The 25,820-nt window shown below is 46.0% G+C and overlaps 2 pseudogenes; one reads left to right on the top strand and one right to left on the bottom strand.

Moving 5' to 3' along the window:
* Nucleotides 1-680: 680 nt before the first annotated feature.
* LOC149119445 (ADP-ribosylation factor-like protein 6-interacting protein 6) lies at nucleotides 681-18,505 on the bottom strand (annotated as a pseudogene).
* A 1,936-nt stretch (nucleotides 18,506-20,441) lies between these two features.
* LOC149119444 (caytaxin-like) lies at nucleotides 20,442-24,066 on the top strand (annotated as a pseudogene).
* The last annotated feature ends 1,754 nt before the right edge of the window (nucleotides 24,067-25,820 follow it).

Raw genomic sequence — 25,820 nt, 5'->3', positions numbered from 1 at the left:
ATGTGTTCTTGATGTCCTATCTAAAACATTACTGCTTAAAGGAGCATATTCTTGTGGTACATGAAAATTAAATGGATCTGTGTAAAATGTGTTAGCATACTCTTAGCAATCAGTTTCAATTATATATAACTTTTCAATGTGTTGGATTCATTTACAAATGAAATGACAATTGAATGTTTTTTTCTTATCTTAAGTAACTGAAGAAATTTTACTATGGGATATTTGTGCTACATCTTAAATGAACTCTCTAGCAGCTCTTTAGTTTCACCCTTAAGGCAATCTAAAGAATCGCAGAGGTAATGATTTGGAATACTTGTAGCTCAGAAAGTAATTAAAGAAGCATCATTATTCACAGACAGTAGATAAAATAATTCAGCAACTAGGCAAAAATAATCACTGACTCCTTAGAATGATTGTGAATGATTTTAACAAATACATCCTCAAAAGCAGACATCTGATAGGTAACATGCAAAAGAAGAAAGATCATATGCACCAACATTTTCTTGTAAAGAAATGTTAATTTTAGCTCCAAGCCTCATTATACTAAGATTGATCTACTTTCTCTTCATTGAGTTTATACATTTCTTGCATTGAGGTTTTCTAGTTTATTTTTTTTTCATTGCATGACTATTTAGTGTGTGATGACACACAGATGAAGCATATAATGAACATTAGGCTTCTCAGTCTTCTGAGTAGGCAATGATGTTCTTTCCTGTTATTATGAAACAATTTAGACTACATTTTGCCAACAGTATTGCTCCAGCATGGATATACATGAGGCACCATGCTACAGTAAGAGCAGCCACAATGCCATTCACAATTGCCATGCTGTCGCCCATGTGGAAGGAGTGTCCAGTCAGTTTCTTGACTGGCAGGTGAAAGAGGAGTAGGAGGAAACATTCCTGGTTCAAAAGAATCAAATAAGTCACTGTCCAAGAAAAGCTGCAACAGGAGAATCCAGCAGTTAGGGATATTATAAGCAGCATCCAGAACCCTAACAACCCAGCATCTACACCATCTTCATTTTTCAAATTCTCAGCATGCAACTCTTTAACGGCCAGGTAGACGATGGTGAGCAGAAAGGCGAGGAGGATAGCGAACAGCAGTGAACACAGAATAGAAAGGACCTGAACCGGCCACTGCTGAGATGGGGTTCGGCTTCCCGCAGCAGCCGGGAAGATGCATTGAGCTTCTCTGGCAGCACCGGCGACCCATCTCCATCTGGTGGTAACAGAGAACCTCTCTTGCACTCCAAAGATAGTCCAGCTGAGAACTCTCTCAAGTCGCGGGCCACTTGGTTGCATCCCTCCTGGTCGTCGACTTCGCCTTCACCCCAACTGTCCCCCTGAGAGAAGGCAGGGTATGTGGAGCCGTGAAGGGCGCCGGGGTGCCAAGGCAACTGTGGTGCAGTGCCAAATGCTTCCCACTCTCCACAAAAGACATGGTGGGAAAGAAGGTGTGTTTTCAAAATTGTGAGTTCTGATTGTTATATCTCCTCATGTAATAAATTTGTAACTGAGCATCCATTGATTTCTGTAGTTGTCAATCCTTTCCTTCATTATAAGACAGCACTAATTTAATTTTTGTTCCACTCATTTTTTACCATTATCTTTTTTCCTTGCCATTCTTTTTTTTTTTTTTGACAGGCAGAGTGGACAGTGAGAGAGAGAGACAGAGAGAGAAAGGTCTTCCTTTGCCGTTGGTTCACCCTCCAATGGCCGCCGCTGCAGCCGGCGCACCGCGCTGATCCGATGGCAGGAGCCAGCATCCAGGTGCTTTTCCTGGTCTCCCATGGGGTGCAGGGCCCAAGCACCTGGGCCATCCTCCACTGCACTCCCTGGCCATAGCAGAGAGCTGGCCTGGAAGAGGGGCAACCGGGACAGAATCCGGCGCCCCGACCGGGACTAGAACCCGGTGTGCCGGCGCCGCAAGGTGGAGGATTAGCCTATTGAGCCACGGCGCCGGCCTCCTTGCCATTCTATTTATGATGCACCCCTTAACTTTGTGATCAAGTTAAATAACTAGTTCTTTAGCACACTATAACATTAAAAAAGCTAAATAAGATCTCTTCTTAACTATATAAAATTTTTAAACTTATTCACACAAAACTCAATACTTTGCCAGCGCCATGGCTCACTTGGCTAATCCTCCGCCTGCGGCGTTGGCACCATGGGTTCTAGTCCCAGTTGTGGCACTGGTTCTGTCCCAGTTGCTCCTCTTCCAGTCCAGCTCTCTGCTGTGGCCCTGGAGTGCAGTGGAGGATGGCCCAAGTGCTTGGGCCCTGTACCTGCATGGGAGACCAGGAGGAAGTGTCTGGCTCCTGGCTTCGGATTGGCCATCTGGAGGGTGAACCAACAGAAGGAAGACATTTCTCTCTGTCTCTGTCTCTCTATCTCTCTCTCTCTCACTAACTCTGTCAGTCAAAAAAAAAATATCCAGCGCCACAACTCAATAGGCTAATCCTCTGCCTTCGGTGTCAGCACCCTGGGTTCTAGTCCCATTGATTATTTTTCCTGTATAATTCCTTTGACAGAATCTTCCAAAATGATGAGAGTGGGCACCCTTGTCTGATTCTATGATTTTTTAAATATTTATTTCTTTGAAAGGTAGAGTTACAGGGAAAGGGGGGAGGAGAGAGATGGAGATGCCTTCCATCTGCTGGTTCACTCCCCAAATGGCCACAATGGATGGAGTTTGACCAATCTGAAACAGGAGACTGGAGCTTCTCATGGGTCTCCCATGTGGGTAAGGGGGGCAAAGGACTTGGGTCATCTACTGTTCTCCCAGGCCATAGCAGAGAGCTTGATTGGAATTGGAGCAGCAGGTACTTAAGCAAGTGCCCATATGGGATGCTGGCACTGCAGGTAGTGGCTTTACCTACTATGCCACAGTGCTGGACCCTACTTCTGGATCTTAGAGGAAATGCTTTCAATTGTTTTGAATAGGTTGAGAAGCCTTGGGATTATACTTTAAAAGTTATTAGAATTCATTAGTGAAGCCATTTGATCTTGGATTTTTTTGGCTTTGTCTTTGTTACTGATTTTAGCTCTGGCTTAATCACTGTTTTATTTAGGTTATCTGTGTCTTCATGACTCAATTTGGTAAAGTGTTATATGTCCAGAAATTCATCCATTACTTCAAGATGTTCCAATTTGTTGCTATAGTAATTCCTAGTGACTTTATTTCTGTGGTATCCATTGTAATACCTCATTTATCATCTGTGATTTTATTAATTTTGGTCTTCTCAATTTTATGGTTGAGTGGAACAAAAGGATGTACATTTTGGTTATTTTTTCAAAAAATGTTATTCATTACACAAATCTTTTGTATCTTTGTTTCAATTTTGTTTCTTCTAATGTTTATTATTGTCTCCTACTCATTTTTGGTTTGTTCTTGTTTTTCTGGACTATTGAGATGATCATAGATCATTTGTTTGATGGCTTTCAAATTTATTTCAGTAGGTAGTAAAGTTTTAACACAGCTTTTACCTTATCTCAAATTTTGATATATTGTAATCTTCATTTGTTTTTAGAAATTGATTTCTCTTTTGATTACTTCTATGATCCACTTTTCATTCAGTGGTATAATGTTTAGTTCTCTATAGGTTTACATTTTTTCTAAAGTTTCTGAAGTTTTAATTCAGTTTTATTCCATTGGGCTCAGAAAGTATACATGGTACAATTTCATTTCTTTAAATTTCTTATGGCCTAGCATTTCATCTATCCTATATAAAGTTCCATGCATCAATGAAAAGAACATGTACTCTGAAGTTGTGGAGTGAAATGCTCTGTAGATATCAGTTAGGTCCATTTGGTCAAAGTGTAGATTATCTCTGTTGTTTATTTGTTACATTTCATCTACTTGATTTGTCCATTGATGAATGTGGGTGTGGAAGTCCCCCATTACTACTGAGTTGAATCTGTCTCCCTGAAGATCCTTTCTGATGTGTTTTAAATGGCCAGATTCCCTATCATTGGGTACACAGACATTTACTAATCACATGTTCCTGTTTGTTGAGTAGATACATTAATCATTAGTAGTAGTGCCCTTCTTTGTTTCTTTTTTTTTTTTTTGACAGGCAGAGTGGACAATGAGAGAGAGAGACAGAGAGAAAGGTTTTCCTTTGCCATTGGTTCACCCTCCAATGGCCGCCATGGCCAGCGTGCTGCATCCAGCACACCGCACTGATCTGATGGCAGGAGTCAGGTGCTTCTCCTGGTCTCCCATGGGGTGCAGGGCCCAACTACTTGGGCCATCCTCCACTGCACTCCCTGGCCACAGCAGAGAGCTGGCCTGGAAGAGGGGCAACCAGGACAGAATCTGGTACCCCAACCGGGACTAGAACCCAGTGTGCCGGTGCCACAAGGTGGAGGATTAGCCTAGTGAGCCGTGGCGCCGGCCTCTTTGTTTCTTTTAACAGTTTCTGTGTTAAAGTATTTAATGTCTGATATTAGTGTAACTATGTTAACTTTTATTTCTATTAGCATGGGATATCATTTACCATATTTTCACATTTAGTCTGCATGGTAGTCTATGAGGTGTCTTTCTTGTAAATAGAAAATAGATGGATTTTTTTAAAAACTGTTCAGCCATTCTATGTCATCCAATTGGAGGATTTATGCCTTCTACATTCATGTTTATTAGTAATTAGCAATGACTTGGCCCTGTTTTTTTCCATGAATATTCCAATTATTAATTTTGGATTTCCTTAGTAATTTTACTAGGAAATTTTCTGTTTTCACATACTTTCATGATGTATCTTTCTCTGTTTCTGTGTGTAGTATGTTCAGAAATATTATTTGTAAGGCAGGATTGTGGTGACAAATTATTTCCATTTCTATTGGTTTTGGAAGTTCTTTAACCATCAATTATACATCAGAGCTTTTCTTCGGTATTGTATTATGGTTAGGCTTTTTTTTCTTTTAGGACTTGACCTGCATCTCTGCACCCTCTCTCAACTTATAGCATCTCTGATGAGAAATCAGCTTGTCAATCTACCTTTTTTTTATCTTTTATTTAATGAATATAAATTTCCAAAGTACGACTCATGTGTTACAATGGCTTCCCCCCCATACCGTCCCTCCCACCCACAACCCTCCCCTTTCCCACTCCCTCTCCCCTTCCATTCACATCAAGATTCATTTTCGATTATCTTAATATACAGAAGATCAGCTTAGTATACATTAAGTATGGATTTCAACAGTTTGCTCCCACACAGAAACATAAAGTGAAAAATAATAGATGATTTTTTAAATGATGATGAAATCAGATCAGACCTATTGTCATGTTTAATCCCAGTGAGAGTCAAGTTGGAAATTGATAATTTCTTTTCTTTTTTTTTTTTACAAAAGATCAGTTTAGTGTACATTAAGTAAAGATTTCAATCGTTTGCACCCCCATAGAAACACAAAGTGAAATATACTGTTTGAGTACTCGTTATAGCATTAAGCCTCAGTGTACAGCACGTTAAGGACAGAGATCCTACATGAGGAGTAAGTGCACAGTGACTCCTGTTGTTGACTTTACAAATTGACACTCCTGTTTATGGCATCAGTAATCTCCCTATGCACCAGTTATGAGTTTCCAAGGCTATGGAAGCCCTCTGAGTTCTCCGACTCTTATCTTGTTTAGACACGGTCATAGTCAAAGTGGAAGTTCTCTCCTCCCTTCAGAGAAAGGTACCTCCTTCTTTGATGACCTGTTCTTTCCACTGGGATCTCACTCACAGAGATCTTTTTGCCAGAGTGTCTTGGCTTTCCATGCCTGAAATACTCTCATGGGCTTTTCAGCCAGATCTGAGTGCCTTTAGGGCTGATTCTGAGGCCAGAGTGCTATTTAGTACATCTGCCATTCTATGAGTCTGCTGAGTATCTCACTTCCCATGTTGGATCACTCTCCCCTTTATTTATTCTATCGGTTAGTGTTAGCAGATACTAGACTTGTTTATGTGCTCCCTTTGACTCTTAGTCCTTTCATTATGATCAATTGTGAACTGAAATTGATAACTTGGAATAGTGAGATGGCATTGGCACATGCCACCTTGATGGGATTGAATTGGAATCTTTTGCAGGGCCGGACGAGTGGCCACAAAGTCTTTCAATTTCTGTTTGCTATGAAAGGTCTTTATTTCACCTTCATTCACAAATGAGAGCTTGGCAGGATATAATATTCTGGGCTGGCAATTTTTCTCTCTTAGCACCTGTGCTATGTCTCGCCATTCCCTCCTAGCTTGTAGGGTTTCTGATGAGAAGTCAGCTGTGAGTCTGATTGGAGATCCTCTGAGAGTAATCTGACGTTTCTCTCTTGCACATTTTAGGATCTTTTCTTTATGTTTCACTGTGGTAAGTTTAATTACAACGTGTCGTGGTGAGGATCTCTTTTGGTCATGTTTATTGGGGGTTCTATGAGCTTCCTGTACTAGGATATCTCTGTCCTTCTCCAAACCTGGAAAGTTCTCTGCTAGTATCTCACTAAAAAGGCCTTCCAATCCTTTCTCTCTCTCCATGCCTTCAGGAACTCCTAGAACTCGAATGTTGGTTTTTTTAATAGTATCCTGTAGATTCCCAACAATATTTTTTAGGTTTCTAATTTCCTCTTCTTTTCTTTGGTTTGACTGTATGTTTTCCTGTGCTCTATCTTCTAAGTCTGATATTCTCTCTTCTGCTTCACCCATTCTGTTTTTAAGGCTTTCTAATGTGTTTGTCATTTGATCTATTGAGCTCTTCATTTCATTTTGATTTCTCTTCTCTATAACACTTTCCTGTTCTACTAGTTTCTGAGTTTCATTTTGACTCTTCCTTAAAATTTCGTTTTCACGAGAGAGATTTTCAATCTTGTCCATTAAGGATTTCTGTAGTTCAAGGATTTGCTTTTGAAAACTTCTAAATGTTCTTATCATAAATTTTTTGAAATCCGTATCTTGCATTTCTTCTATCTCATCATCTTCATACTCTTGGCTTGGGGTGCTTTGCTTATTTGGAGGCATCATAGTGTCATCGTTGATCTTGCTCCCTCTATTTCTGTGTTTGTTACTCGGCATAGTTAATTCTTCTTGTGTCACTGTGTGTTTTTTTTTTTTTATACTGTGTCCGTGTTAAGTGGACTGCCTGCTGTTGGAGGAGCCTTGGAGGCTTGAGATGGGTGCAGCCTGAAAGCTCTGCCTGGTTCTTCCTGGTTAAGGGTGTGCAAAGGTGACACCCTCAGGTTATTCGTGGTAAATCTCTCTCTTTTTATTTATTTATTTATTTTATTTATTCAGGGGGTAAGTAACACCGCAGGGCAGGGCTGTGCAGAATTGATGGTATTTAGCTTCCAGTCTTTGGCTCCTCTGGACTCCCACTGGGTTGCCTAGGCTACTGAATTGTAGTGACTCAGTTCCTTAGCTCTCCCCCATTGATATGTAAATCCAGAGAGGAGGCCTGCTCTTTGTCTCTTGGGAATTCTTCAAGCCTTGCAGCCTTGTAACCTTTGCAAGGTTAGGGGGAAGAGAAACCCCGAAGCTTTTTTTTTCCTTCTTTCCGGTAGTGAGTTTGCTGCACTTTCCGGCCCCCCTCTAGATTCTGACCCCCGTTTCCCCACCAATGTCTCGGGTTATTGAGCTCACCTCCCCTTCCAGTGCCGATGTGTGGACTCAGAGCCCTGAGCATCCCAAGTCTCCCCGCTGTTGTCTGTGTGGCATGCACTCCCCTTGGAGCACTGGTGCGCAGACCCTGGGGCTTCTGCGGCTCGGTCCCGTGACTTGGCTTCCGCGCAGTGGGCGACCTTGTTCTCCCAGTAGGTCCTCTGATTCACGATTCCCGTGCAATTTTTTCCTGGTTCTTTTTTCTGCGGCTACCGTAACTCCCCTTTTATTAAACTAAATTTTCCCGGACTATCGGTGCGCGCCCTCACTATTCCGCCATCTTGGCTCCGCCTCAATCTACCTTGATATCCTTTGATGGTAATCTGGCATTTTTCTCATGAACATTTTGGGATCTTCTCTTTATGTGTTACTTTAGAAAATTTGGCTATAATGAGTCATGATGAGGATCATATCTGGCCCAGTGTTTTTGGTGTTCTATCTGCTATTTATACTTCAATTTAAATATTTAAATATTTAAATCAATAAATTTTCTGTTATTTCATTGAATAGGCCTTTTAACCCATTTTTTCTTTCTATACCCTCAGTAATTCTTAAGACACATACGATTGATATCATTTATTGGTATTCCATAAATCTCAAACACTATTTTTGGTTTTTCTTTTTTTTCCTTTCTTTTCTGAGAAGCATTTCAAAGATTTGTCTTCTAGCTAAGAAATATTTTATTCTGTGTCACCAAGTCTGTTGTTAAGGCTTTACATTTCTTTAATATTTGACATATTGAATGCTTCATTTCTAATATTTCAGATTGATTTCTCAACAATATCTATTACATGGTAAAATTTTTCATCCAGGTCATGTATGCATTTCTTTAATTGGGTCAATTGCTTCTCCTGTTTGTGAGTAATCCTCTGATCAACAGTTTGACTTCTGAACATTTCGAGATGTGGAATATGGAAAGTGCAGTCTGCTCTGGGCTAGGGGAAAACAGTATTTTAAAAAGTAGAGAAACTGCATTCTCAGGGGAGAGTTGGAGGTAAAACCGCAGTGGAGAGTCTGTGTGGAAAGTGCAGATGTACAGCTATGAGTGCAGAGCCAGAGAAAACACCGGCTTTGCAAAGCAAGGTGCAGTCAGCCTGCAGTGACCCATGCCACTGGCTATTTAACCAGAGAGAGGGCTTAGTGGCCTTCACTGTCTTTTGTTATGGTCTGGAGCCCAAAGCAGAACAGGGTGCCTGATAACCACAGTGGAAAAAAGGGGCAAGTCTTCTTCTCCTGATCCTCTCACAACAGTGCCCAGCAAGTGGCTGAGAGAGGTTGGGCACCATTTTAACAAGAAGAGAATGAGTGTACACCCAGAAACTGGTGCAGATAAAATACAATCTTGTCAGCAGAGGCACCTGCAGCAGTACTGGTGAACACAGCAGGCAATGGGCAAGGTGAGAGTCATTCTGACCTCTGTAATGGCTGCAGAGATTCTTGTATGTTCCTGCATGGCAGTCTGTGGGGAGAAAGCATGATTGTGAAATGGGAAGGGCTGTGGCTGGTGGCCATTGTGCAAGCATGTGATCCAGAAATTTAACCAAAGTAAAATTTCATGTTCCCCACTGACTTTGTGTAGGGCTGGGAGAATTCAGGTGTCTGGGTACCCTGGTAGGATGTGCCCTAGTCTCTCAACATATCATAGGTTCTGAAGTTCAAACTGCAGCTGGCTCTGAGCATCTCAGTTTCTCTGTGGAAGTGACAGACTAATGGAGTGCTTGTATCCTCTGCACACCATGAATGTGGGAGCCCTGTGTGCTGAGATGGTGGGAAATCTGTGACTGCATAAGAGGTCACAGAATGTACCTGGGTTTCTGGGCAATTACTGTGTGCAGCTTCACATGCCCAGAGGTCCCTGATTGCTTGGGATGGTCATTGAAGTGAGGTTTGTGCTTACAGTGAGGACTGAACAATTCCTTTGTGCAGTTCATGCAGAGTGCAAGTGAGTATGTCACTGACTGAGGACTAACATCTGGGCATTGATCACCTTGTAAGAGAAAAAGTATATGTGTGATTATACCAACAGATGACCATACCTCCATTTTCTGTTAACAAGAGGAGATCTGTATTGCCCAGTATATTCCTACCACCCTGGGGCACTGACCAGAATTCTGGCCACACTTAGCACACACCACTGGATATATCACTGAAACACCCAACACTCCACTAACACACAGAGGCAGAGTTAAAAAAAAGAGATCAGAGGGAAAAACCAACATGGAACTCTGAAAATGCCCAAAAATAAATGCAGAAATTCAAGAAACAAGAATAAGGAAGATAAGAGGACTCCCTCCCCCCACATAACACAACACTTGATATCAGAATGTAAAGATGAAGAGATGGATGAAAAGACTGAAATTGAATTCAAAAGATTAATCATAGGATTACTCAGAAGCAATGAGGAGCAAATTCACAAATTCAAGTAGTCCATGCATGACATGATCGAAAAAATCTACCATTAAACTTGAGATTTTGTAGAGAAATCTAAATGAAACATTAGAAATGAAGAATTCAATATGTCAAATAAAAACTTGGTGGAAACAACAGACTGAGTGAGGCAGAAGAAAGAATAGCCAATCTAGAAGACAAAACTTTAGAAATTTTTCAGTAAGACCAAAAAACAGAAGAAATTAGAAAAATTAAAAATAGTGTTGGAAATTTAAGTGATGTTGTCAAGTGACCCAAAATATGGGTCTTAGGAGTTCCTGAAGTTGTGGAAAGAGAAAGGATTAGAAGTTCTATTTAGTAATATAATTACAGAAAACATCCCTAGTTTGAGAAAGAAAAGGACATCCCAGTACAGCAAGCACATAGAACTCTTCCTAGACATGGCCAGAAAAGATCCTCACCACAACACATTGTATTTAAACTATCAACAGTAAAATATAAAGAAAAAATCCTAAAATGTGCAGAAGAGAAGTGACAGATTACTGTCAGTGGATCTCTAATTAGACTCACAGCTGATTTTTCATCAGAAATTCTACGGGCTAGGCAAGAATGAAGAGACTTAGTCTATGTACTAAGAGAAAAATAAAAAAAAAAAAACTGTGGACCCAGAATACTGTAGTCTGCAAAGCTCTCATTCATGAACAAAGATGAAAGAAAGACCTATAACAAACAGAAATCCAATTTGTCACTACTCTTCCAGTCTTGCAGATGCTTGTGGAAGTGCTACACACAGAAACACAGAAAGATAGATATCATTATGAAGAAACGTGAAAGCAGAAAATCTATTTGCTGATTACAAGAAACATAACTCACCAACAGAAATGCACACGGAGCAAAAGTGAAAGATTAGAAGATATTACATCCTAGCAGAAACCAAAAAACAACAGATGTAAGCATCCTAATATCAGACAAAATAGACTTTAACACAAAAACTGTAAAAAGAGATAAAGAAGGGCACTATATAATGATTAAGGGATTAATCCAACAGGACACAGTGACCATAGTAAATGTATATGCACCCAACACCAGGGAGCCTGGACACTTAAAATAAATGTTAATGGATCTAAAGGGAGACATAGACTTCAATACAATTGTAATGTTGAACTTTGACAAAACATTTTCATCAATAATCAGGTAAACTAGACATAAAATCAAAAAAACAAGCAACAGAACTAATCAACACTATCAGCTAAATGGACATGATATTTACAAAACTTGTCATTCCACATTTCATTCTAATTTCATTCCTTATCATGATTGACTGCTAAAAGTAGTAGGCTTGAGTAACTTTCCAAAAGTGGAACCACAAAATGGAAACAAAGGACAGTTCCTGTAGAAAATATATGCTCTACCTAAGCTAAAGAGATAGGAAGATGTACATCTTGGGATATCTCTGGGAACAGAGTAATCAGGAAGTACCTTCTTAAAAAGGAGGAAAAAGATTTTTATTTGTTGTGGAGGAAGAGCAAATAGAGAGGAAAGGAGAGGGGATATGGTGAAGGAATGAGAAAGGGGGAACTCTGTGTGTGTGTGTGTGTGTGTACACCAGTCTTCCTGCAGATTCAGGTGACTGAGAGTAAAGGGAAAGTTTAAATGATGCAGATGCTTTTCTGTGCAGTTTAGGTCCCGTGCTACACACAGATTCACTCTGGATTGCTAAGTCACAGACAAAATGATGGTTTAGTATAGACAAAGCAATTTCTGAAAGCAGTGGAGAAGTAAAAATGTAAAATTTTCACTATTAGTTTCTCATTTCAGTGAAGAATAAAGAGTGATTCCTAGAGATCAGAAACAGAAAAATTCAAACACTTTAAGGGTATTTGCCATGAGCTAACATTGTAGCACAATGGAATAAGCTGCCACTTGGGAAGCCATAATGCCATATCAGGGTGCTGGCTGAGTCTCTACAGCTCTGATACCTTTCCAGTTTCCTGCTAACACACCTCAGAAAGATGGCTCAATTGCTTAGGTCCTTATTTCCACAAGGAAGACCATGATGGAGTTACAGGCACCTGGCTTATATCTATCCCAGCTCTAGCCATTGCAGTATTTTGAAGGGTGAACCAATAGGTAGATTTTCTGTCTCTGAATATTCCTCCCTCTCTGTTGTAGATAGGTAAACAAGCAAATAAACAAACAGCCAAGGAGGAGCACCCAGAGGCTCTGGGATTATTAGTTGTCTGTGAGTCACAAAGAAAGCCTGTCCCAACACATCAAATTGAATAGCAATGAACCCTGTACGTAAGTATTAGAATCCTAGAAAATCAAAAGAAATCATAAAGCTCATGTCAAAGTCAAATTCAATGGCAAAACCTTGAAGATAATTTATTTCCCAAATGCTCTTATTCTCCCTCCATAAGTCATATTAACTCTTTCTAATGAAATAGCATATTCATTTATTTCTGAAATTGAAAAGATCTAAGACACTTGGTCCAATTAAACTTTTAAATTTTAAATTATTGTCTCAAGAAAATAACCTTTGAATTCCAAACTACCTGTTATTTTGTTTGATATAAGGTATGTTTCTATGAATAATCTAATCATTTAAAGAAACATCTCTGTGATGTACAGCATGTGTCATTGAGAAACAGTTTTCTTTTGTAGTTAAAGGCAGGCTCTGGATTTAAACTGGGTTTTAGTTATATCTAAATACTGAGTAGCTGTGTGATCATAGGCAAATATTTAACCACTCCACGCATCCATTTTCTCATTCAGATATGATAGTAATGGTAACTGCCTCATAGAGTTGATATAATTAAGAATTGAAGCTAGAGAAATGAAATACAATGTATGCCATCAGTACATAACAGACTTATTTATTTCACTTGAAAATGTAATATTCTGGAAGGTGCAATCTCAGGCAAGAGTTAGGGAAAAAACACAGTGGAAATTCCACAGAAGGAAGAGGGATGCTATGCTCTTACATGGATTGTGTGGATGCACAGAATGAGTATAGGAACAACACAGGACCCCAGTAGCCAAGAGTCTAAATGCCAGTTTTGGACACTGAGGTGATATCAGACTGCAGTAGTCCAAACAACTGGTGATATAGCTTCAGGGAGAGCCCCACAGGGCTCCAGGATATCTGCCAAACTGGAAGGAAGATAGAGGCTCATTTGTCTCCCCCGTGCCAACAATGATGCCCTACAATTAGCTGAGAGAGAGAGGGCAGAATTTTGGACACACAAACAGCTGCACCACCTTGTGTCCACAAGCCTAGCAACCAACTGCAAGGAGATGCCTGAGTCTGGCTGGGAGGACTGACAGGGGACTGAGTACCCATGTAGGACTATGAGGTGCCCAACATATTAAAAACTCTTGGGCTCACCTGCCTAGGAGGAGCACCCATAGGTAGCTGGCTCTGAGAGTGTCTCTGCCTCTCTGTGGATGGGATGGACTGGTGGAGTAGAGTGGATCCTTGGTGCTGCAGGACTGTAGGATCCTTGCATGTTGGGACTGTGGAAACACTATGGTTGCATCTAAGTCGCAGGTGTTGCTGGGTCTCTGGGAAATCACTGTGGATTGCTCTACATAATCACAACTCCCTGACTGCCTGGGGCGGGTCATTCTGGTGGGATTCATGCTCACACTGATGATTGCATGGATCCTTTGTGTGGTTCTTCTGGCAGCATGGATGAATATTTTACCCAGTGGGGTTAGCACCCAGGCATTAATCACCATGGAAGAAAGGAGGTGAAGATGAAACTACTACACCAACACAGCTGATTAAACTCTCTCTTCTGTTAAAAAAAAAAGATCTAGCATGCCCAACTTGGGTGTCACCCTTGATACTCCCCCAACCCTGGCACACTAAATAGAGCTCCCAGACACAGCCAGCACACATCTCTGGGTATTCACTGAAAGGACAGACACTCCACTAAGCCGCAGAGTAATGACCCAAAGATAAAAGTAATCAGAGGGGAAAAATACAAGTATCTCCAAAAATGCCTAAAAATAAACACAGACATTCAAGAATCAAGAATAAGGAATACAAAGTGATGCACTACAGGAACACAACAGTTCAATACTAAAATGTGAAGAGGAATAGATTGTTAAGGGCTGGAAATAGAATTCAAAAGATTAATCATAGGGTTATTCAGAAGCAATCAAAGTTAAAGTGATGATTTAAAGAAATTAAATCACATGAATGAAATTTTTGCATAAAATTCAGATTTTAAAGAGAAACAAAATGAATTCTTACAAATGAAGAATTCATTAGATTAAATAAAAATGATGCAGAAAGCCTTAACAACTGAAATGATGAGGCAGAGGAATGAATATTTGAGTTAGAAAACAAATCTCTGGAATTTTTACAATCATATAAAAAAAAAACAGAAGAAATTAGAAAAACTAAAAACAGTGTTGCAGATTTATGTGATGATATCAAATAGCCAAACATACATGTATTAATAATTCCTGAAGATGTGGAAAGAGAGAATGGATGAGAAGTTCTATTTAGTGAAATAATCACAGAAAAATTACCCAGTTCGGAGAAAGAAAGAGACATTCAGGTACAGGAAGCAAATAGAACTAACAGACATGAACAGAAAAATTCTTCCCCACACATGTTGTAGTTAAAATTCAACAATAAAACAAAGAAAATAGTCTAAAGCATGAGAGAAATGCCAGATTAATTTTAGAGGATGTCTAATAAGTATTACAGCTGAATTCTCATCAGAAACTCAAAGGGTAGGAGAGAATGGTGAGGTATACTCCACGTCTTCTCCTCCCCTCTTCAGAAACCTTTTATTTAAGGAAAAGGAGCTTCATACATTTCATAATTACAACTTCAGAAACATGGCTATTCTTCCCACTGTACTGCCCTCTAACCCACTCTCCCACCCCTTTTCCTCCTCCCTCCCCTATTCTCATCTTTATGTTTTTACTAAGATCTATTTTCTGTTAACTTTGTATGCATATGATTAGCTCTATGTTAAGTAAGGAGTTCAACAAATAGTATGAATGACAAAAAAAGAACTTTTCTTCAACAGTTAAGACAAGAACTGTTAAAAATACAGTCCACATTTTAAGAGAAAGAAACTATCAACATAAAATACTGTATCTTGCAAAGCTCTCATTTATTAATGTAGGTGAAACAAAGACCTTCCATAACCATGAGAAACTGAAAGAATTTCTCACCATTCATCCAGCCTACAAAAGATGCTACAAACAGAAACCCAAAATGATAGGACTATGAAAGAATATGAAAGTAGAAAACCACCCAGTAAAAGTACAAAGAAATTTCAAAGTAAATAATATGAATATTTAGATTAGAAAAATGGGAGGGTCAATCCTTATTTATCAACAGAAGCTTTGAATGTAAATAAAATAGATCAAAACAGAAATCAACAAAAACCTCTGGGAATGAATGAAGACAACAATACAACATACCAAAACTTATGGGATACAGCAAAATTAGTGTTAACATAGAAATTTAGAGCAATTGGTGCCTACAGCAAGAAATTGGAAAGGCAACAAATAATGACCTATCAATGCATCACAAGGACCTAGAATGACAACAATAAACCAAACCCAAACTTAGCAGGAGAAAAGAAATAATTAAAATTATTAAAGAAGAAATAAACAAAATTGAAGCCAAATAAATACAACATACATAAAAATACAACATCCAATCAAGATGAAAACCTTAAGCAAATTGGGTATAGAAGGAATATTCCTCAACGTATTCAAGACAATTTGTAACAAACCCACAGGAAGCATCTTATTGAATGGAGAATAATTGGAATTATTTCAGTAAGACTTGGAACCAGACAAGGATGCCCACTCACACCATTGCTCTTTAATATAGTCTTGAAATTTTTAGCCAGAGCCATTAGGCAAGAAAATGAAATCAAATGTATACAAATTGGAAAGATGAAGTGAAACTATCCCTATATGCAGATGATTTTATATATAGGGGATACAATAGATTCCAATGAGAGACTACTAGAACTCACAAAAGCATTGGATAGGGGAGGTGCTGTGGGAGAATGGTTAAAGCCTCTGCCTGCAGTGCTGCCATCCCATATGGGCACTGGTTTGAGTCCTAGCTGCTCCACTTCTGATCCAGCTCTCTGCTATGTCCCAGAAAAGCAGTAGAAGATGGCCCAAGTCCTTGGGCCCCGGCACCAGTGTGGGAGATTTGGAAGAGGCTCCTGGCCCTGACTTCAGATCAGCATAGCTCTAGCCATGCAGCCATCTGGGGAATAAACTAATGGATGAAAGACCTTTCTCTTCCTCTCTACCTCTACCTCTTTGTAACTCTGACTTTCAAATAAATGAATAAATCTTTTTTTACAAAAGAGTTTGGAATGCTGGTACCATTGGCTAATCCTCTGCCTGTGGTGCTGGCGTTCTCTATGGATGCCAGTTCTAGTCTCAGTTGTTCCTTTTCCACCCTAGCTCTTTGCTGTGGCCCTGGAGGACAGTGGAGGATGGCCCAAGTGCTTGAGCTCCTACACCCTCATGGGAGACCGGAATAAAGCACCTGGCTCCTGGCTTTGGATTGGTACAGCTCTGGCCGTAGTAACCATTTGGAGAGTGAATCAATGGAAAGAAGATCTTTCTCTCTGTCTCTCTCTCACTGTCTATAACTCTACCTGTCAAATAAAGAGTTTGGTAAAGTGGCAAGATATAAGATCAACATAGAAATGTCAACATCTTTTGAATACACAGACAATGCCATGGCTGAGAAAGAACTTTTGAGAACAATCCCATTCACAAAAGCTACAAAAGGAATTCAATACCTTGGAATAAATTTAACCAATGATGTAAAGATCTCTTTGATGAAAATTACAAAATATTAAAGTAACAGAAGAAGATATTTCAAAATGGAAAATTCTTCCATTTTCATGAATTGGAAGAAGAAATATCATCAAAATGTCCATACTACCAGAAGCAATTTATAGTCTCAATGTGATTCCAATCAAAACACCAAGGACATTCTTCACAGATGTAGAAAAAAACGATGCTGAAAATCATATGGAAATATAGGAGATTCCAAATAGCTAAAGCAATCATATGCAACAAAAACAAAGTGAGAGGCATTAGTTTTCTTTTTTTTCAGATTTTATATTTTATTTAATTTTTTAAAAGATTTTATTTATTTGAAAGGCAGAGTTACAGAGAGACAGAGAGAGAGAGAGCAATTCCATCCTCTGGTTCACTCCCCAATTGACTGCAATGACCGGAACTGTGCTGATCTGAAGCCAGGAGCTCCATATGGGTCTCCCATGCAGGTGCAGGGGCCCAAGTTGGGCCATCGTCCACTCCCCGCAGACATCACCCCATCTCCTGTGTTTATCTGGCGGCTTGGCTGTGGACCCCATGGCTGACAATGACGCAGCTCTGACACACTTGTCCCTGCTCTTGACAGACAAGACCCCAGAGACAGCGGGTGCTCAGCTTAGCGGTTAAGACACTTGCTTTTCTTTCTCCTCCTGAAGATTTGTGTATTTATTTGAAAGGCACAGCTATGCAGAGAGAGGGAAAGAGGTCTTCCATCTGCTGGTTCATTCCCCAAGTGGCGGCAATGGCCAGGGCTGGGCCAGGCCAAAGCCAGGAGCTGGGAGCTCTGTTCGGGTCTCCCATGTGGCTGGTAGAGCCCAGCACTTAGGCTGTCCTCCATTGCCTTCCCAGGCACATTAGAAGGGGCCTGGAATGGAAATGGAGCAGCCAGGATGTGAACTGGTGGTGTGACAGGTGGCAGCTTAACCTCCTCTACCGCCGTGCTGGCCCTAACACCTGCTAGGACATCTGCATTCTAGGTCCCAGTCCTGGGTCCCCCCGACTCAGCTCCCGACCGACGCCCACCCTGGGTCCTCCCCGACTCAGCTCCCAGCTGACGCCACCTTGGGTCCCCCTGACTCAGCTTCCTGGGTCCCTCTGACTCAGCTCCCAGCTGACACCCACCCTGGATCCCCCGACTCAGCTCCCAGTCGATGCCCACCCTGGCTCCCTGCCACCCGCGGGGGAGCCCACACAGAACTCTGAGCTTCGGCTCCTTCAGCCTTCCCAGGCACCCGGGGGTGACCCAGTGGATTCGAGCTCTGCCTCTCACACTGAGCATGAGCTAAAGAGAACACAAAACTCCAAGAACCAAGGCTGCAGGCCCAGTGCAGAGGATTCCACTTAGATTCCCAAGGGCCTGAGCAGCCTGGCTTTGTCTGGGCCAAAGCTCCCAAGGTTGGGCGCATTTGCGACTCCCAGCCTGTGCGCGGGCTCCCTGTGCTCTGCCCCAAGCAGAGAGGCACTCGGGCCCAATGCTAAGTGCACTCTGTTCTTGTTTTGTCTGAACCCCCTCTGCCGGACCCCGCCTGGCCACACCACCCTCTTCTGGCTGGACGTTCCGGCGGCACTGCCCGGCCCCAGCCGAGGGTGCAGGCTGCTCCGCGAAAACACAGAGACAGAGTCGCTCCGCAGCGGGGCAGCGGACATGGCCTTTAAGTTTCTGCGCGTGCCAGGCATGGCTCTGCCGGGACTGGGCCAGCAGATCCCAGAGGCCCTGAAGGGAAGGGGGCTGCCCAGCTCTGGGGCCTGCGGGGGAGGGTCCGCGGGGACGTGGCTGCGTGTGCTTGAGCCAGTTACTCAGCCTGTCTGTGCCTCTGCCCGTTCCTCAGCTGCGAATCACAGGAAGTCAGCTTGTAAGGGTCAAAGAGATGACACGGGGCTGGCACTCAGCCCAAAGGCCGCTCCCCAGCCCACAGGCCATGCCCCTGACCCATAGGCCACGACCCCGGCCCAGGCCACGCCCCCACCCCACAGGCTGCTCCCCTGTCCCACAGTGGAGCCCTTGGGTCCAGTGCCGGGCTCTCACTGCTGTTGCCAGCTCCCTGCCAGTCCACACCCTGCGAGGCAGCGGTGACAGTTCAAGTGCCGGTGCCCCTGCCACCCGCACAGGAGACCCGGATGGAGCTCCAAGCTCCCGGCCTTAGCCTGGCCCAGCCCTGGCTACAGGCACTGGAGTGAACCAGTGTGTGAAAGACCCCTCTGTCACTCTGCCTTGCAGAAAGATAAGGTAGGTAAGTGAATGAATACAACTTTAAGGATGTTTAAATCCGTGGACTTAGAACATGCCTGGGCTTCCTTTAATCAGCCGAGGGCCCAGGAGAGAAAGGCCCGAACCCCCGGGGCAGGGCTTGCAGGTGGCCTCTCCCTGGGCCTCCACACCCACGCGCACCCCCACAACAGCCCCCCCCGCAGGGCGAGGACAGTGCTTGCTGGGAAAGTGTGTGGGCTGCAGGCCGTTTTGCACCCAAATAATCTTTAAAACATTTTCAAGACTTTATTAGATTTGAGCAGCCAAGACAGGGAACCCCCACTGCTGGTTCAGTCCCCAGATGGCCACGGCGATGCCCACAGGGGAGCCCTCCCTGCTGCCCTTCAGGACTTGCCCCAGCCTCATGATGTGGGGTGTGGCTGCCGCAAAGAGGGGGCCCATGGCAGCCCCTGCCCTGGGCAGGTGTACAGGCACCATCTGCCCGCAGTCACTCAGCATCAAGTTCAGGCCCCCAAATCCCATCGGAATCAAGGGCGCAAGACTCGGGTTGGATTATCCTGGGCTAGAATTCCTCTCCAGCCAGGGACCAAGAAACCGGAGTTACTGCTCCTGGGCAGGCAGCTCCATGCAGAGGGAAGCAACACCCCCCCACACACACACACCCATAACTCCAAAGCCTGGGGGGGGGCAGATGCATTGGGTTTTACTTTTCAGGGCGGGTCCCTTTCGTGTGAGGCTTGGGGGTGACCTTCTGGCTCCAATCTGTCCTCACTGCCATATGGCCACTCTGAGGGGTCAGTGCCTCCCAGGCAGGGATGAGCCCTCAGTGTCAGGGTCACTGCTGGGCCCTCCCTTGGCCCCTACAAGGAGAGGAGTGATGCTGGCGTGACACACACACAGCCCCCCAAGCCCATCCCACTTCCCACTGAGCCCCGTCTGAGAGGGGGGCTCTGCCTCCTGCCTGTCTCAGCCAGGCAATGTCTGGGACTCAGGTGCCCTCCGGGCAGGACGGTAACCTCCCTACCAGGCCACTCCTGAGTCCACAGTGCTGAGCACATGCACAGAATGATGACCTGACCATTTTCTGCCAGGACGCACCTCTTACATTTTTCTATGTATTTATTTAAATGGGAGACAGGCAAAGTCAGAGACAGAGACCCCTGCCTGCTAGGTCACTCCCCAGACACCAGACGGCCAGGGCTGGGCCAGGCTGAAGCCGGGAGCCAGGAGCTCCATGGAGTCACAGGGGTGGTGCAGGGGCCCAGGGTGCGCAAGCATGGGGGCTAGCTGGGGCTGGCTGGATGCAGAGCCGGGACCCGCGGAGCCTTCACTGCTGCAGCCAGTGCCCACCCACTGCCCCGCAGGCGCCAGGGGATGGCCACGGCTGCCCCACCCCGGCCCTGCCACTCCGCCTCCTCTGCCAGGCAGGGCAGTGGGGTGGGGGGAGCGCGAGGGGCCACAGGTTCTGTCGGCCTCTCCCCAGCCCCTCCCGGTGCACTGAACTTCAACCGACCCTACCAGAGAAATGCAAGACCCTGGTGGCCCCGGAGATCAGCATCTCGCTGGACCAAAGCGAGGGCTCCCCGCTGTCCAACGACTTCCTGGACACGCCGACAACCTGGACATGAACGTGGACAACATTGAGACCCCCGACGAGATGGACTCGCTCGAGTTCCTGGGCAACGGCAATGAGCTGGAGTGGGAAGGTAAGGGCCACGGGGCTGTCCCAGTCTTGGCCACGGGCGTGGGGTGCGGGGTCCGCGGGGGCCACGGAATGGCGCGGGGTTCATGCGCACCTGCACCTGTCGCCACCGCGCGGGTCTTCCCCAAGATCCTCGAAGGGGACCACGGCCCGCGGCCTGCCCGGCTTTTCGAGCGCTTGCTCTGGGCGCTGGGGACGCGGGGGGATACAGCGGGGACGTGGCGGGAGGTGACACGGCTCTGCCCACAGGCGTGGGCAGCCATGACACCGAGGGCAGGGCAGAATGTGGGTGTGGCTGGCACGGAGCAGGGGGCAGGGACGCTGCTCCAATCCTAGGGAGCCCAGGACGACCCGGCCCCTTGTCCACACTGCCGGGGAGGTGGAAGCTCTGGCCAGGGTAACCGAGTGGGGTCCTTGGAAAGGATGCCCGGCACAGGCCTGGGGGGTGGTGAGGGGTGGAGTGGCCGAGCAGGAGCTAGGGGAGAGGGAGGCAGGCGCAGGTCTCACAACCCCAATGGCCACAGTGAGGGCTCTGGCGGGACACGCGGAGCAGGATCGGCCAGGTCTGATGTCCACGCGTGTGGGACAATCTCACGGTCACGGCCAGCAAGGAGCGGCAGGTGGGGGCGGGGCCCAGGGAGGAAGCAGGAGGGACTTCCCTCCAGGATTTCGGAGAGCAGTAAACAGATCCTCTCTGACAATCGCACTCTTCCTAGGTTTTCATTTGCTTTTCTGATTTATTTGAAACGCAAAGTCAGAGAGAGAGAGAGCGAGCAAGCACGCTCCCATCCGCTGGGTCACTCCCCACATGGCCACAACAGTCGGCGCTGGGCCAGGCTGGAGCCAGGAGCAGGAGCTCCATCTGGGTCTCCCACGCAGGTGCAGGGCCCCCGGCACTTGAGCCCTCACCGCTGCCCCCAGGGAGCGCATGGGCAGGGAGCTGGATCCGAATCCAGTCTGACCCAGGATGCCCCTGTCTCAATCTCCTCACCAAACATGGGTCCCGAGGTCCCCACTGGACGCGGCCCCCAGCGACGGCGCCCAGCGCTCAACGGCCGAGCAGAGCCCAAGAGCCCGAGAGCCTGAGAGCCGGAGGCGTGAGCGCTGTGTGCGGGACTCCAGGGCAGGGGAGGCCAGGAGGGCTCCCGCTTCCCCCATCAGGTCCTGGGTCCCTCCCCAGCTCTGCTCTGGACTCAGCCTGCATGGGTGGCCCGGGTGCTCCCGGCCAGCACCGGAAGACCCTGATGGCGCTTGCGCGCCCCAGTGCGGCAGATCCAGGGGGCCCGGATGGCGCTCCCGCCCTAGCATGGCAGGTCTGGGGAGTGACCGGAAGGGAGCTGGGTCTGACTCCCATGGCACAGCTGTGGACCCCAGTTCCCCCACTGCTGTCAGCAAGGTGGCTCTGCCCAGGGGTGGGGGATACGGAGTAGCACACCATGAACCCCCAGGCCCTCTGGCTGCTCGCGTCAGTTAAGGGGCAAGAGACCCAGGAAGTGTTAGGAGTCAAATGTCCGGGAGGCGCAATCTCGGAAGGCTTTCTGGAGGAGTTGGCACTTGAGCCAGGTCCTGTCAGGGCACAGGCGGCCAGGTCGGGAGAAGGAAGGCAGCCGCGAGAGGCCAGCGCATCCAGCCCAGGGGTGCTGCTTCCAGATGACACCCCGGTGGCCCCCGGCAAGAACATGCCTGGGGACAGCGCGGACCTGTTTGGGGACGGCGTGGCAGAGGACAGCGATGCGGCCAATGGGCGCCTGTGGCTCACAGTCATCATCGGGGAGCAGGAGCACCGCATCGACCTGCACATGATCCAGCTGCACATGAAGGTGGTCACGCACGGAGGTGACGTCCCCGGGTACCTGTGCTCACCCACGGAGGTTGACCCCTGTACCCATAGTCACCTCGGAGGTCGGATCCCCCCATACCTGTGGTCACCCCAAAGGTCGACCCACCCCCGTACCCGTGGTCACCCCAGAGGTCGGACCCCTGTACCCGTGGTCACCCCGGAGGTCGGACCCCTGTACCCATGGTCACCTCGGAGGTCGGACCCCTGTACCCATGGTCATCCCGGAGGTCACCCCTCCTGTACCCGTGGTCACCCTGGAGGTCGGACCCCCCCATACCTGTGGTCACCCCAGAGGTCGGACCACCCCCTGTACCCGTGGTCACCCCGGAGGTTGGAGGTTGGCCCCCCTGCCAGTCTGGCAGCCCCTCCGTGCCCCACCACAGCGGAGGGTGGAGCCTGCATGGCTCCGAGCTCTGAGACGGCCGCCCTCGGCCGCCTCTCCCCAGGCAACCACGGCGAGGGCCTCAACGCCATCATCGTCTTCACCTCCTGCTTCCTCCCCAACAGCAGCTGTGCTGACTACCACTGTGTCATGGAGAACCTGTCCTGTGAGCAGGCGGCGGGGCGGGGTGGGCGGGGCAGGGCAGGCGCGGGGCGTGGCTGCTCACCCAGGCTCTCTGCCCTGCTGGCCCCACTCACCAAGCCTGGGCCTTCCCCTGGACCCCTGTCTCGGCAGCTGCTGTCTCCACCACACATGTCCATCACCAACACTACCATCACCTTCATCATCACCACCAACACTACCGTGAGCACCAACACTACCACCCTGATCCCCATCACACGTCTGTCACCACCACCACCACCACACGCCGGTCACACCCGTCACCGCCTCCCACGCCGCAGCCACAGGCCGGGCGCCCACCACATCCACACCCGCAGCCGCCCGGACAGGCTCAGTCCCCGGCCCCAGGTCACAGTTTCACGGGGAGGATGAGTGACAGTTGTCCATCATTGCCACTCTCACTCCTGGACCCCCAGAGTTCCACCCAGCACAGGCGGCCAGTGGGGCGGGGACCCCCAGGTACCCGGTGTGCTGAGCTGGGTGGTCATGTCCACCCCCAAGGCCCGCCCAGAGGGGGCCCAAGGGGCTGGAACACGACCCCTGCCCCAGATCCCCCGACCCTTCCCAGAGCCCCCTGACCCTCCCCAGAGCCTGAGGCACCCTCCACAGAGCCCGTGGGCCCCCTCCACCAGAGCCCCCGACCCTTCCCAGAGACCCCCGCCCCTCCCCAGAGCCCGCGGCCCTCTCCTTCAAGCCCCACGCCTCGCCCGAGGGGGGACCCCGATCCTTGAGGCCCACGGGGGAGGCCCGGGCTGGGCGCGGCCACCCTGAACACGACCCGCTGCCCCACGCAGCTAAGTCAATAGCAACCTGGAGCTCCTGGTGGCCGAGGACTACATGATACTTTTCTGAATGGCGCCACACCTGGCGCAGGATGCTGGGCCTCGGCTGGTGAGGGCGTGGGTGTGGGCGCACTGCCTGGGGTGCTCCGCACTCTGATCCACCCAGGCCCTCAGCTGCCCTTGGCTTGTAGGAAGCTTTTGTTTTCAAGACATACTACAGTGCAGTTATAATCAAAAGTCTGGTACTGACAAAAATGAAAAAGAAAAAAAGAGGTAAAACATTAGACCAATGGAACAGAATAGAAACACCTAAAATAAATCCATGGGCCTCCAACCAACTTAAATTTGACAAAGGAGCTAAAATCAATCCCTGCAGCAAGGTCAGTCTCTAAAGCAAATGTTTTGGGACTACTGGGTCTCTACATGCAGAAGTAAGAAATAAGACCCCTACCCTACATCTACACAAAATCCTTCAAAATGGATCAATGTCCTAAACCTAGAGGACTATCAAATTACTAAGGAACATTGGAGAAACTCTGCAAGACATTGGCCTAGGGAAACACTTCTTGGAAAAGGCCCTAGAAGCACACACAATCAAAGCCCAAACTGACAAATGGGATTACATCAAGTTGAGAAGCTGTGCACTGCAAAGGAAACACTAAACAAAGTAAAGAGGCCATTGACAGAATGGGAGAAATTATTTGCAAACTAGGAAAATTATAAAGGATTAACATCCAGAATCTATAAAGAGCTCAATAAACTTGACTACAACAAAACAATCCAGTTAAGAAATGTGCAAATGACTTAAACAGGCATTTTTAAAAGAGGAAATTAAAATGGCCAATAGACACATGAAAAAATTCTCAGGATCACAAGCCATCAGGGAAATGCAAATCAAAACCACAATAAATTTTCACCACAACCCAGTTAGAATGAATCTCATACAGAAATCAACAAAAAACAAATGCTGGCAAGCATGTGGGGAAAAGGTACCCTAATCCACTGTTAGTGGGAATGTAATCTGGTACAGACACTTTGGAATACAGTATGGAGATACTTCAGAAATCTGAACAAAGACCTACCATATGACCCAGTCATCTTGCTCCTAGGAATTTACCCAAAGAAAATGAAATCAGCATATGAAAATGTTTTCTGTAACTGCATGTTCATTACAGCTCAGTTCACAATTGATAAGATCTCCCTGATCTGTGGTAACTAATAGAGCACCTAACAGGTAATCTACAGAAGTGAAATGACACTGTGATAGGCTATGATTTTGAACAGCCCTTATCTCAACTGTTGAACACGTTTTTTTAATATTGTTTATTGAGCTGTTTTGTTTCTTTTGCTCTTGTTGAGTTTCTTGAACTCGTGCAGAATTAATCTTATGTGTGTAAAGTTAACTGAATAGATCTTTGTAAAAAATAAGAATGGGAATAGGAGAGGGAGGAGGAAGAAGGGTGGGAGTGCAGTTGGGAGGGAGAGTAGGGTGGGAAAGACCACAATGTTCCTAAATTTGTACTTATGAAATGTGTGAAATTTTATGCATTAAAAAAGGTTTCTAGGTAGAATATGTTACATTCTTTTTAATTTAAAAATATTTGTTTAACCGGGAGACAAAGAAAGAAACAGAGAACTCCCATCTCCTGATTCACCTCCTACATGGCTTCAGTAGCCAAGTGAGAGGTTAAAACCAGGAGCTAGAAACTGAATCCAGGTCTGTTCTGTAGGTGGTAAGAATCCAGTTACTTGAGTGATGATGGATTAATCCCATGGTCTACATTAGCAAGAAATTGCAGTCAGGAGTTAGAGAAGACTCAAACTGAAGCATTCTGATATGGGGTATAACCTCTTAACCAGTGTCTTA

Source organism: Oryctolagus cuniculus, chromosome Y (genome assembly GCF_051225735.1).
Source record: "Oryctolagus cuniculus isolate XC-2025 breed Fujian yellow rabbit chromosome Y, ASM5122573v1, whole genome shotgun sequence".
Classification (NCBI taxonomy): domain Eukaryota; kingdom Metazoa; phylum Chordata; class Mammalia; order Lagomorpha; family Leporidae; genus Oryctolagus; species Oryctolagus cuniculus.
This window is presented reverse-complemented; position numbering and strand designations above follow the sequence as displayed.